The sequence below is a fragment of the Theropithecus gelada genome, chromosome 5, assembly GCF_003255815.1.
Source record: "Theropithecus gelada isolate Dixy chromosome 5, Tgel_1.0, whole genome shotgun sequence".
Classification (NCBI taxonomy): domain Eukaryota; kingdom Metazoa; phylum Chordata; class Mammalia; order Primates; family Cercopithecidae; genus Theropithecus; species Theropithecus gelada.
This window is the reverse complement of record NC_037672.1, coordinates 1108161-1122976: the sequence shown is the minus strand read 5'-3', so window position 1 is coordinate 1122976 and position 14816 is coordinate 1108161.

The following is a 14816-nucleotide window of genomic DNA, read 5'->3' as shown; positions in this document are numbered from 1 at the left end:
CTGTTGTCTTATTTTAAGACATTGCCTCGGCCACCACAACCTTCAGCAGCCACCACCCTGATCAGTGAGCAGCGTCCACATCAAGGCAAGACCCTCCACCAGCAACAAGGTTACCACTCCCTGAAGGCTCAGATGATCATTAGCATTTTTTAGCAATGAAGTATGTTAATTAAGGTACATACACTGTTTTTGTAGACACAGTGCTTATTACACACTTTTAATAGACTACAGTTGTAGTGTAAATATAACTTTTATATGCACTGGGAAACAAAAACATTTGTGTGACTTGGTTTACTGCAATGTTTGCTTTATTGGTGGTCTGGATCTGAACCCGCAGTGTCTCCAAGGTACGGCCTGTATAGCTATATTGAAGGATAAAGCAAATAAATTATATTAATGCCAGTAAGTAGATTTTTGGCATACAAGACACACAAATGTATATTCAGTGAAATTAAGTAAAACTCTTCAGTCTTACATTTCTATTGGACCTGACAGTATGAGCTCATTTTTTAATTTAAAAACAAGCCCACAATAAAACCTTTCCAAGATCTGTCCTCTGAGAAAGCTCAGGGCAATAACAATCTGCAGAAGCAAATGCCCCTCACGTGAATGCTTTTTATACTAAAGAGTAAATGTTATTCTGTCTAAAGGACACAGGAGTGAAACTAAAGGGCCACCATTGGCCAAAGGTTGGGCAACTTAAGTATTAAGAAGAATAATGACTCCAATATATCAGAAAAGCATTAAGTACCCAACCACTCATGAATTCATGATACTTTAAAGAATCTCCATTGGTTACATGGCAGCTGTTAGGGAACAAACATACTCCTTTGAAAACTGCTAATTCTAGGGCAAGAACCAAGTCCGTGGCCAGCCTTTCCTGTGCAAACTGCTTCAAGGCAAGCAGCTAGTTGGTGAGAAGTTCTCCTGTAGCAACCACTGAGGAAAGAGGAATCGAGAGAGAGTGGATGTCAAAACTGCCAGGCAGAGGCTGAGGGAACCTGACAAGGGGCAAGCAGGGACAGCACTGAGCCCCTGGCGGGCTGTGGTCACTCAAGGCAGGACAACTGGACATCATGGCCTCCATTGTGAGGCACCAGGAGGCACTCACCAGTGACTCTAGCTTAAAGTCCAAGCCTGAGTCTCATCAACTCTAGCTGCACACGCCAGTATCTGGGATGCTGGAGGAAGAGCCAGCCGACCCCTCGCCATTCCCCAGCACAGTCTCTGGAGCAGCAGCGTCAGTTCCCAGGCCCCGTCCCAGCCTCCAGATCAGGATGTGAGCTCAACAAGAACCCCTGGAGATTTGCAGTCACAGCGAAGGTGTGCTGAGTCCAACGGCACCTGAGGACACTTTCACCCACACCTGGGATGCCGACCGCCCAGAGCAAGGGCCCCAGGGCCTCCAACAAATTAGTGGGTTAAGAAAGAGACTGGTGTGGGGAAGGCAGACCCTATGAAATAAGAGTGTTAACAGACATAGCAACCAAGTGTCATGTGTGGATTGTTTAGATGCTGATCAAAGTAAATCAACTGTGAAAAAGACCTCTTAAGGCCATCAGGGAAACATGACTGTGAACTGGGTGTCGGATGACAGGAAGGGATTCTTACTAACCTTGTTATGGCATGGTGACTGTTTCATTTAACAAGGTCCTCACTAGTTAGTGATGCATACTGAAGTGCTGATAGGTGAAAACGGCCTCTGATCTGACATACTTTAAAAGTGTGTGTGTGTGGTGTGTGTGTGTGTTGGTTAAATAAAACTAGTTCGGGGCTCATCACACAATTCTCTAGTTTCATGTGCTTAAAATGTTCTAGAATAGACGGTTTTGATTTTTTTAGCTGTGCATGGAAGTGGAGAAATTGAGCTAGCCTATCTAGCAACCCCTTCAAGATGTCAGGCTATGCAATAACACTGGCAAACACTTACATAGTGTGTACTGTGTGTCAGGGACTGTTCTTAGCACTTTACACAGAGAGTATCATTTGGTCTTTACAACCACCGTATAAAGTGGGCTCTTTATTCTCTCAGTTGTATAGATGAGGAAACTGAGGCAGACAACAACTAAGGAACTTACTTGCCCAGGATTGCACAGGAGGTAAGGGGCAGAGGAGGGACACCCAGACAGTGTGGCCCCAGAGTCTAGGCTTGTCAATATTGTGCTACAGAATGTCTCTAAAGGAAAACACTGGTTGTTGGGGAGACTGAGGCAGAGGGCACAGACCAGTGGGAAGGGAGAGAGGTCTCTGAGGAGGAAGGAAAAGGTGGTCTCTGAAACCAGAGCTGGGTTTAGGTAGGAGGAAGGGCAGGTCGTGGATGAAGACAGCTGCAAGTGTGTACCTGGTCGCCCTTGCCATGCTTGGAATCCAGCCACAGCTCCACCTGGCACCAGAAAAGCAACAGCTACACCCTTCACCAAATGCCCGCTGTGCACCAGATCAGAGCTGAGAAGCCCACACTGCCTGTGTCGTCTAATCCCTGAGACAATGCTGAGGGGCAGCACTGCCCCTGCCTTATGGGTGACGACCTGGAGGTCCGTCGACTTGTCCACACTCACGTCCCTGAGAAGCAGTGTAGTCAGACAGCCCAGGCCCTCGGCTGCCAGCCCTTGCTCCAAACCACACGATGCATTCTTTCCGTCTTCCCACTTCTTTCCAGAGTGCTCATTAGGGCTCGCTGAAGCATTCTCATGATGGTGCACTCACATACAAAAAACAAGTGTGTGCAAAAATGTGAGCACCACGTGAGCTTTGCAGCCGAGCTAGCTGTTTTCTGCCACCGTCAAATGCCAAGTCCCCGTGACGCAGTCCTGCAGTGATCTTAGTCACATAAGATGTTGCACTGGGGGCGCTGAGGGATGAGTCACGGGACCTCTCTGCACTATTTTTGTAACTTTTGGTGAGTCTACAAACATTTTTAAACAAAAGGTTTAAAGAGAAAACACTGGATGTCACAGCTGAAAAGACCCAATGGATCACTAAGTGATTTTCATTCCTTTTTAAAATGAGGAAACAGTCTCTTCAGGGCACCCGCTCTTCCTAGTCCAGGTGGTTCCATTTTAGCCAGCTTCCCTTCCTCCTACCCACAGGTCCACACCCACCTCCCCCACACCCAGCCTCCCACCCTCACCCTCACACCCAGACTCCTCCCAACTGAGCCTCCCCGTGGCACCCGGCCTCCCCCTACACATTCAGCTTCCCCCCACATACCCAGCCTCTCCCCACACACCCAGCCTCTCCCCAGACACCCAGCCTCCCCCCACACACCCAGACTCTCCCCAGACACCCAGCCTCCCCCCACCCACCCAGCCTCCCCCCACACACCCAGCCTCCCCTCACACACCCAGACTCCCTCCCACACACCCAGCTTTCTCCTAGACACCCAGCCTCCCCCCACCCACCCAGACTCCCCACACACACCCAGCCTCCCCTCACACACCCAGCTTTCCCCTAGACACCCAGACTCCCCCTATACACCCAGCCTCCCCTCATGCACCCAGCCTCCCCTCACACACCCAGACTCCCTCCCACACACCCAACCTCCCCTCACACACCCAGTTTTCCCCTAGACACCCAGCCTCCCCCTACACACCCAGCCTCCCCCCATGAACCCAGCCTCCCTTCACACACCCAGACTCCCTCCCACACACCCAGCTTTTCCCTAGACACCCAGCTTCCAACACACCCAGACTCCCCCCATACACCCAGACTTCCACACACCCAGCCTCCCCTCACACACCCAGCATCCCCCCCACACCACCTCCCCAATACCCAGCATCCCCCTCTACACCCAGTCTTCCCCGACACCCCCAGCCTCTCCCCACACCCCCAGCCTCACCCAACACACCCAGCCTCTCCCCACACCCCCAGCCTCTCCCCACACCCCCAGCCTCTCCCCACACACCCAGCCTCCCCCACCATACCCAGCTCCTCCACCCCCAGCATCCTCCCCCACACCGACTACCCTCTACACAACCAGCCTCTCCCCTACACCCAGCCTCCCCCCTCACACCCAGCCTCCCCCCCACACCTAGCCTCTCCACCGCACCCAGCCTCCCTCCCCTCCTGCCTACACCTGCCTCCCCATCTCTCATTTCTCATCCTCCTGACACCATCTTCATTAGAAGCTTCTCCTTCACTCCATCAGAATGCTTCAATATCTTTTCAAAGTGGCAGATCAGAAGGAACTCTGCGTCATTAGCTAGGAAAGGCCCCAAATTCTTATGCCTTTTTATCTTGTTCATGGGATTTGCTCCAAGTACCTGCCCAGTGTCAGCACCACATGTCACTTCTCACAAAAATCAATTTTACAAAATTAGCCAATGAAATACAAACATTCATTAGCCAGTGGCACCTGCAACGGATCCATTTCAAAGGAAGTATTACCAGAAGTGGCTTGAGCAACAGAAATGCAAATGTTAACATTTCTTTTATGTTTTGGTTTTCCACTTTCAACTGCCTTTTATTTCCACGCAGGGGAACGTGAGGAGAAATGCCTAATAGAAGACATTCCAAGCGACACGATGGTGACAGGTAAGTAAAATGCATTCAGTTAAATGTTGAACTCCAGAGAATGTGCTCGGTTAAATGCTGAACTCCAGAAGTGGTTTCACAGAATTATGCCATCCTCTAAGTCCATGTTACTTGGCAGTGAACATAATGCTGCATGGTTTTCTCTTGATAGTTTATCAAGTTATTCAAACCTAACATAAAAATAGCCTTAAGAGTGAATGGTAAAATTCATAAAACAGGAAATATGGACACGGTTCCCTGGAATCCAAGCTTGATTTGTTTTTCCAGTTGTCAATGTTCCTTAGTAAAAGCATCTTGGATGCCGTTTCTCACTCTAATAGTGGTTGAACATTTAAAACGCATGTGAGGTCTTTAGACTGTGCAGCAAGGCAGGAGCACAAGTCGCACATCCTCTGTGCCCTGGCCTCCTGGTGTCTGCAGAGGCGTGGGAAGAAGGCATCGTGGTGGGCGTGCAAATGCAGATTGGAGACTGTTTTCCAAGCAAACTGCTGGTAAAACCTGCTAACACCATGCTGACTTCCACACGTTTCCCACACTGACACCAAGCACAGCCCCACACAGCTGAGCTTCACCTGCCTTCTGAGAAAGAAACAAGTACCTGTGGTGTCAGACCTGTGTAGAAAATCCAGAATGTGCTTAACATTCAGGCCAGAATCAACATCAAATTCCCTGGTTTTAATGCAAAACAAAACAAAACAAAAACAAAAACAAAAACAAAACAAAAGGACGGGCAGGAGGAGGAAGAGAATGTAGTGATATTCCTCATAAGTGCTGATTACATATTTTATATCCCATTCAATCTTACAATGAATACTGTTGAATTCTTTTCAATTTATCTTGGTCATTACCTTTAAGTGTGCTATTGCAAAAAGTAATGACCCATCCTGCAAAAGATTAAGTAAATGCATCAAGCATGGAGGCAGAGAAAGAGACAGAGCAATGTGAGATCAAGTTTTGGGATGAGTAGAATGGAAAAAATACCCAGGAGGAGAGCTGGGTGGTCTTAGAGCCCTCGCTGCTGCTCTGTCACTGTGGATGAAGCCAATTTGGGATGTCGAGTCTGTACGAGCCTGCCTGGACCCAAATCCCAGCTCTGTCACCTGAGAGCTGTGTGCCACTGGGCAAGTGACTTACCCTCTGTTTCATGTGCGAAATGCAATGATAAAAAACAAACAAACATCTATTTCCTTTGGTTGTGCTGATGATTAAGTTACTCTTTGTAAGGCTTTTAGAACCTAACCCAGCTCACAGAAAGTACTGTGTTTGCCCAACATGTTCTCTGAGCCCAGCAATCTCATCCCAGGGGAAGTTTGGCCCCTGAGGTAAATAGCCCTGGGTAGTTGGCTGTTTTCCTAGTAACATGTGAATTTTCCAGCCTGCAGTTGAAGGGGCAGAGGAAGAGGAAGGGGGACAGTGCTGTCCTGTCCACTTGCCTGTTGCCTCATGGCCCATCAGCTGGATAGGCTCACCCAGGACCCACTGGGACATCTCAAGGAGCTGCAGCCACCTGAGCCATGGAGGCATTGGCAGTAGGAAGGCAAGTGTGGCTAGAGAGTGTCCTGACAGCTATGTCAAGGCTGGGTCTCAGTGATGGCACCATGGTCCATCTAGAGCAGCTGGTGCCATCATGCCAGCTGCAGCAGGGAGGCGCAGCCAGGGCTGCATGCTCCATGGAACTGGCAGGAGCCGGGGACAAGCAGAAGCCCCGCCCCTTCCGAGTTGGGGTGGGAGCTCTCTGCAGACTTAGGCATCCCTGTGCTCTCAGGCCAGGAGCAGATGGGGGCCCCCCTCTCCTGGGCACAGCTGCAGCCACTGAAGTCACAGCTGAAGACCCAGACCTCCCGCTCCACAGAGCAGGCGGGAGCCGCACCCAAGTCCCAGCTGCAGATCCAGGCCTCCTGCGCCATGGAGCAGGCAGGAGTCCCACCCCACTGGGCACAGATGCAGCTGCCCAAGTCGTGGCTGCAGACCCAGGCATCCCTGTGCTCTTGTGGGAAGCCGGGGGCAGACAGAAGCCCCACTCTCCTGGGCACCGCTGCAGCCGCCCAAACCATGGCTTCGGATCCAGGCACCTCTGCACTCTTGGGGGCCCAGGAAGCCCCATCCCCGGCCTTCACAGGTTTGGAAGGGCCTGCTCCTGCTACCTGGCTTCTCCCTACTGTCAGTGTCCACTCTGATCTCAGAGTAAAGTCGGGGCGAGCCTGGGCACTGTTGCAGCCTGGCCATGTGTGCACATGCTCAGGGCAGTGCTGATACACCAGCCCCCTGCTGCCTCAGCCCCCTCCAGACTTTGAGCGCCAAGAATAGGAGGGAAGCCAGGGGGGTGCTGAGGGTAGCTTGGCACTGGCCTACAGGCACCCCTTGGCACCTACAGCCTGGGCACCATGAATGGCAGCAGGAGGCAGACAAGTTCCTGTGTGGAAGGGGGCAGGTCCCTGGTGAGGCCCCCACCTTCAGGCCAGGGAGGTCCTGAAGGCTGGGGGCTGGGCTGCCAGTCCTGCAGACCACAGTGGGAACTTGTGGTGCCTTTACCCATGACTGCCGATGGACCAATCGGAGTGCACTTCCTCCCCTATAAGGCCCATAAAAGCCCCAGGATCAACCAGAGCTGAGCAGACATCAGGGTAACCAGATGCAGAGGAGCTACCCACTCCATGGCCTCCTCTCTGCTGAGAGCTGGGGAGATGACAGGAGGACCTGCCTGCAGAGAGCAACAGCCCACTCCAGGGCCTCCTCTCTGCTGAGAGCTGCAGAGATGACAGGATGGCCCGCCTGCCGAGAGGAGCTTTCCACCTCTATGGTCTCCTCTGTGCTAGGAGCTGAACACAGGTTGGGACACCCTGGCTGTGGAAAGGAGCTGCCCCTGCGGGTCTCCTCTGAGCTGTTGTATCGCTCAATAAAGCTCGTCTTCCTCTTGCTCACCCTCCACTTGTCTGCATACCTCATTCTTCCTGCTCACAGGACAAGAGCTTGGGACCTGTTGAATCTGGCAAGGCTAAGAGCTGGTGTAACACAAACAGGGCTGAAACATGCCCCTTGCTTGCCATGCTGTGGGGGAAGAGAAGGAGAGAAGAGCTGCAGCCCCCCAGGCCAGGGACAAGCAGGAGCCCCGCCCCTTCTGAGTTGAACTCCCTCTTTGGGGCCCTGTGGTTCCTGGCATACTGCATTCTCCAGTGCCAGCTGTGGAAGCTGCTTGCAGTGTGCCTGGTCCAGCTGCAGCCTTGCAGAGAGCCAGTGCCCACACCAGCACCTGGAGCTGCCCACCCTGCTGCAGCTGCTGGCGTGCCTGATTGCACGGTGGCTGGACCCTATGCTCACTCACACGCCCCTCACGGCTCTATGCCTGACTCGCTCTGGCCAGGCGTGGGATCCAGGCCAGTAGCGTCAGTTGAGTGCAGCATGCCAGGCTGAGTGAGTGGGCAGAACAAGCCCAGTGGGCCCAAGCAAAACTCAGGCAAGGGTGCCACTAGCCACAGAGGTTTCCAGCTAGAAATGTGACACCCCAAGGATCCTGTGACAGAGGTCCCATCTGGCTGGAAGCCCAGGGCCCACGGTGGCTGGCTCCCTTGCCCAAGTCAGGAGCCTCGAGTCGTCCTTCCCTCAGACGCTGCTGTCCCCTCTTCCTCCTCATTTCCTGCCAGGGCTCTTCCCTGACTCTGACTGCTCCTCCTCACCTGGTCTTCCCACTCTGTGGTCTCCTTAACCATCACCCTTGGGCAATTATTTAGGTTTAGAGCTCAGCTACTTAAAACTCACGGTTACGGAAAACTCTGAAAGTGCATCAGGGTCAGGCATGGTGGTTCACACCTGTAATCCCAGCAGTTTGGGAGACCGAGGCAGGTCACAACTTGAGGTCAGGGGTTAAAGACCAGCCTGACCAAGATGGTGAAACCCCGTCTCTACTCAAAATACAAAAAAAAATTAGCCAGATGTAGTGGTGGGCACCTGTAGTCCTGGCTACTTGGGAGGCTGAGGCAGGAGAATCACTTGAACCCAGGAGGCAGAGGTTGTAGTAAGCTGAGATCGCACCACTGCACTCCAGCCTGAGTGACAGAACGAGACTCTGTCTCAAAAAAAAAAAAAAAAAAAAAAAAATCAAGCCTCAGTTTTAACTTTTCTTTAAAAGAGAACAGTATGACCTTAAAGTCCAAGAGTTACAGATTCTGGTCCTGGTAGCCATCCTGTGGGTCTGGTGCTTCTGCACCCACTGCCCTGCAATGGAGGAGCCCACACCTGCCCCACACCCTAGTGCCAAGGGAGCCTCTGCACTGGCGCTCTGGGGTGGCTGCTCACCTTTTCCTTGCTGGGGAGCACAGCCCACAGCTGTCCATAGTGCAGGGAACTATATCTCCACAACTGTATCCAATAATCCTCGTTCTGCCATCTGGGTCCACTCAAAATAAATCCACATTTTTTTCACCTGAAAGTCCATCATAACTAAAGTCAGAGATTCCACTCGTCCCAGATTTCTCTTTGCAGGCTAACTCTCCTTAGTTGCCAAGTGAGTGGTTTCACTCCACTTTGTAACATGCATGCGTGAAAGCATCTCGTTTGGGCCAAGCTAAGAGCTGAGAGCTGGAGACTCTGTAGGGCAGGACAGGCGAGCTCCCTGGCCCTGCCCCTGCCCCTGCCCCTGGCTGCATTCAGCAAAGAAGCCGCAAAGCACGTAACCCAAGGAAGAAGAACTCACCACTGACCCAGGACAGCCAGCCCAGAGGAGGCCGAGGGAGCAGGCTGTGGAGACCGAGGCAGGAGGGTGGAAGGCTCTGGCAAAAATGGGGGATGCGCATAAGACAACAGAGGATTATTACTCAGACATGGAAAAACCGAGGACAGAAAATGGGCAAATAGTACGAGGAGAGAAAAGCAAACCAAACTCATCAAAACCAATTAAACAAACAACCACAAGTAAGTCATAGTCCAAATATGATGCCCTCAAAATGGGCCACAATTTCCCACAGATTGAGTGGTTCGAAGCTGGCCGGGGGAAGAGTCGGGATTGGCCTTTTCCCTTGGCTACTGTGGTCTACCAGCAGGCCGCTGGGACACAGGCCCTGTGCCAGGGGGACGGGGATGGGGACAAGAGGACACCTGGGTCCCCTTCCCAGTTTCATGTCACTCATAAAAGTGGTCATTTTGCTCTGTGTCAGCAGGGACGCTTCTGGCTTGAAGGTGTATTAGGACTGAATGAGCTCTTTGAGAGCATGAATTCTTCTACTGACCTTTGTATCCCCAAAGCCTATTGCGGTGCCTGGCACATGTGGAGTGAGTGCTTTTAATCAGAACTGAACAAATTGCAGGATGAACTGTGGTTCTAAGACTTCCAGGCACATTGAGATGAATTAGAAAGTCAGATTCTAATTACAAGCATGCAGCCAGATGTGGATGCATCTCACTTCTTGACTTGGCTGAAAAACAACACACAAAAGCCTTTCTGAAGTCCATTTCCATGACATCCACAGCGTTCTAAGCTCTCGCTGTCGGTGCCATTTCCATGATATCCACAGTGTTCTGAGCTCTCCCTGTCGGTGCCATTTCCATGATATCCACGTGTTCTAAGGTGCCATTTCCATGATATTCACGTGTTCTAAGGTGCCATTTCCATGATATCCATGGCGTTCTAAGCTCTCCCTGTCGGTGCCATTTCCATAATATCCATGGTGTCCTAAGCTTTCCCTGTCAGTGCCATTTCCATGATATCCACAGTGTTCTGAGCTCTCCCTGTCGGTGCCATTTCCATGATATCCACAGTGTTCTGAGCTCTCCGTCAGTATTCCCTAATAAAAAAAGGAATGAGACTTGTGCAGCACAACCTTTTCTTGGTGAAGCCACAGGCCTCCTCAATGCTCAGAAACAGACAGTTGCCCAGGACTTAATTTCAAGCTCTCTTGGCAACTGAAGATTGTATTTTCACTTATGTTTATTCCACTCTTTTCCTTTTAAAGATCATCTCCCTCTCTCTCTTGTTCCTTTTCTTCCCATCTTCCTTTATATATTCAGCAAATATCTATTGCTCACCTATGAGTCATTGTTCTTGATTCTGTGGATTCAAACGGAAAGAAACAAAATAATGGAATCTTGCCTTCAGGGTGTTTATGGGTTCAAGGACAGAGAAAAACAGTAACCTAGAAAATGAGCAAGTCATAAAACATCTCAGACAGGGGGACAGGAGGCTCCCAGCATGGATGGAGAAGAACTCACTGGGATAGTAACCCTGAAGCTGTGATGCATGGGGATGGGGAGACTTGGACTGTGTCTGAGGAAGAAGACAGTGAGGCTGGATTGGCTGGAGGATAAAAGGTGGGGCTGGAAGGTCAGCATCATGGCACCGTGGTCAACAGTCACAGACAGACTTCAAATTTGACTCTGATGAGAAGGCTTTTAGTATAATTCACATTTTAAATGCCACACAGCTGCAGAAGCAGAGATATCCAGGGAAGCTCCTCCCACCATCCAGGAAAGAGGAACGGGGCTTGGATCAAGGGAGCTACAGCGAGGGGAGTTATGGTCAGATACCAAATGCATTTGGAAGGCAGAACCTATAAGACATTCTGACAGAATGAAAATGGGGTTTACAAAGAGACAAGTAAAGAGGAATTTATAGAGATGGAGAAGACTGCAGACCATGGTTTGGGGGTCAGGGTGGGAGGGTGGGGGGTCAGGATTTTTTTTTTCTGGATGAATTAAATCTGAGATGCCTGTTGGCCATCTGTCACAATCCATATTGTGTTGCTATATCAGAATGCCACAGACTGTGTAATTTATAAAGAAAAGAAATACATTTCTCACAGTTCTGAAGGCTGGGAATTCCAATAGCAATGGGCATCTAAAGCACCTATTTGAAGGCACTGAGTACAACCAACACAGACAGGACTTAAGAGGCCATGATATTTGGAGAGGGAAAAGACACGAGGTGAGCTCCACAATCATCCTGGTGTTTTCCACTCAGGAAAATTTCAAATTGTATATTATGGTAATACATCTCAAGAGAAAGGGCTAAGGAAAGAGAGGTCAGAATTCAGGACTGCCAAAGTGGCTGGGAAGTGAGGAGGGAAATCCAGAAAAGGAAGGAAACAAAAATAAGGAGCCTAATAATCTGGATAAAAATCTTCCTCAAATAACTGGCTGATACCTAAGTTACATAAAAGTAGAGAGAGACTCAAAATAGGCAAACAAAAACAACCAGGAGGAAACAGCAACTGCTAAAGAATCAAGCAGAGGTTTTGTCAGCCACATGGACCTAGGGGGAAAGGAGCATGACCCAACAAGGTGGAGGGATCTCAGAAAACACCCTGGACCCGACGAGGGCTACACTCTGGGCATAAGATCAGGCCCTAGAAATAAAGACTACATCCCAGGGATGGGTTACATTCTAGGAATAAGGACAAAACTGGAAAAGATCAGCCCTGTTTTCTAGCAGGAAATAACCCTCCTTGGAGGAGGATAGCATTATTCAAACCCTCTACAATATACCCCGCCCCCCCCCAAAAAAAACCCTCTATGGTATACAGCATCCAATCCCAAATTATGAGACATGCTTTAAAAAAAAAAAACAACTGGGCCAGGCGCGGTGGTTCACGCCTGTAATTCCAGCACTTTGGGAGGCCGAGGTGGGCGGATCACGAGGTCAGAAGATCGAGACCATCCTGGCAAACACGGTGAAACCCCGTCTTTACTAAAAATACAAAAAATTAGCCGGGCGTGGTGGCGGGCACCTGTAGTCCCAGCTTCTCGGGAGGCTGAGGCAGGAGAATGGCGTGAACCCGGGAGGCGGTGGAGCTTGCAGTGAGCAGAGATCGCGCCACTGCACTCCAGCCTGGGTGACAGAGCAAGACTCCATCTCAAAAAAAAAAAAAAACAAAAAAAAAAACCTGAATGACCTGAAGCCAAAATATTAAACAGGCAATAGAAAGAGATACACAGATGATTCAGAGACGGACTTTAAAATTACCATTAATACGTTAAAGAAAATAGGGAAATTGATGAAGAAGATAGATGAAAAGATGGAGAATTTCAACAATTAGGCTCTCTTTTTAAAAAACCAAGTGGACATTCTGGAACTGAAAAATACAATGTCTGAAGAACTCATTAAATAGAGTCAACAAAGGACCAGGAAAGATTAGTGAAGCGGATTAGATTAGTGAACTGGAAGAGATTTCAACAGAAAAAAGAATGAAAAGACCAGAAAGGAGTGTAAGATATGTGAGGAAGACAAATGGTCTAACATACACGCAATTGCAGCCCCAAAGAGAAAGGTGAGAGAGAATGGAGAAAAGGCAATATTTAAAGACATGATGGCCAAAAATTTTTGAAAATTGATGGAAGACATCAACCCAGAAATTCAAGGAGCTCAGAGTACCCCAAATGAGGATAAGTATAAGGACAATCACACCTAGGTACATCATTGTCACACTACCAAAAGCCAAATACGAAGAGAAAAAAAATTAAAAATAACCAAAGGGAAAACCACAATCGTTTCAGGGCACAGTTTCTTCAATTTTAAAAATGATTTTGTTAACATTTGAACAGAAGTTATGGCATCTTCAAAGATGCTGAACGGAAAGGGAAAAAACGACTTTGTGATAGATTTTGAAATCAGGAAGTGTGATGACTCCAACTATGTTCTCTCTCAAGATTAATTTGGCTCTTTGTGGTCTTTTTTGGTTCCATATGAATTTTAGAATTGTTTTTCTATTTCTGTCTGTTGAAATTTTGATAGGGATTGCACTGATTTGATAGATTGCATTGGGTAGTATGGACATTTTAACAGTATGAAGTATTGCAATCCATGAACCCGAGATGGCTTTTCATTTGCGTCTTCTTTCATTAATGTTCTATAATTTTCATATACCAGTCTATCACATCCTTCGTTAAGTCTATTCCTAAGTATTTTATACTTTTTGGTGTACTTGTAAATGGGACTGTTTTCCTAATTGTCTTTTCAAATAGTTCATTGTTAGTGTATAGAAATGCATCTCATTTTCTGCATTGATTTTGTATCCTGCAACTTTACTGAATTCATTTATTAGTTCTCACAGTTATTTTATTTATTTATTTTTTGAGACGGAGTCTCGCTCTGGCGCCCAGGCTGGAGTGCAGTGGCACCATCTTGGCTCACAGCAAGCTCCACCTCCTGGGTTCATGCCATTCTCCTGCCTCAGCCTCCTGAGTAGCTGGAACTACAGGCACCGCCACCACGCCCAACTAATTTTGTGTATTTTTTTTTAGTAGAGGTGGGGTTTCACTGTGTTAGGCAGGATGGTCTTGATCTCCTGACTTCGTGATCTGCCCGCTTCAGCCTCCCAAAGTGCTGGGATTACAGGTGTGAGCCACCACACCCGGCCAGTTCTCACAGTTTTTTATGTAGTCTTTACGGTTTTCTATGTATAGGATCATGTCATCTGCAGAGACAATATTATTTTCCTTTCCTATTTGGATATCTTTTCTTTTTCTTGCTTAAATGGTCTTGCTAGGACTTTCAGTACTATGTTGAATAAAAGTGATAAAAGCAGGTATCTTTGCCTTTTTTCTGATCATAAAGGAAAAGCTTTTGTTTTCCCCATTGAGTATGATGTTAGCTGTTGACTTTTCATATAATGTCTTTAGTATGCTGAGGTACTTTCCTACTATTTCTAGTTTGTTGGTAACTTTTATCATTAAAGGATGCTGAATTGCATTAAATGCTGCTTCTGTATCTGTTGAGATAATCATGTGATTTTTATCTTTTATTCTGTACCATATTAAGTGATTTCTGTGTGCTGAACCATCTTTTTACCCCAGGGATAAACCCTACTTGGTTATGGTGTATGATATGATCCTTTTAAAGTGCCTTTGATTTGGCTCACCAGTATTTTGTTGAGGACTTTTGCATCTATATTCATCAAGAATACTGGCCTATAGTTTTCTTTTCTTGTAGTGTCTTTGTCTAGCTTTGGCATCAGCGTAGTGCTGGTCTCATAAAATGAGTTTGGGATAGTTCCCTCCTCTTCAACTTTTGAAAAGAATCTGAGGATTGGTGTTGATTCTTCCTTAAATGTTGGTTGAATTTGCCAGTGAAGCCACCTGGTCCTGGGCTTTTCTTTATTGGAAGGTGCTGGATTATGGACTCAATCTCCGTATTAGTTAAGGAGCTATTCAGACTTTCTGCTTCTTCATGATTCAGTCTAGATAGGTTGTGTGATTTTAGGAGTTTATCTTTTCTTTTAGGTTATTCAGTTTGTTGGCATATGATTATTCATACTAGTCTCATGATCATTTTTATATCTATGGCATCAGTTTTAATG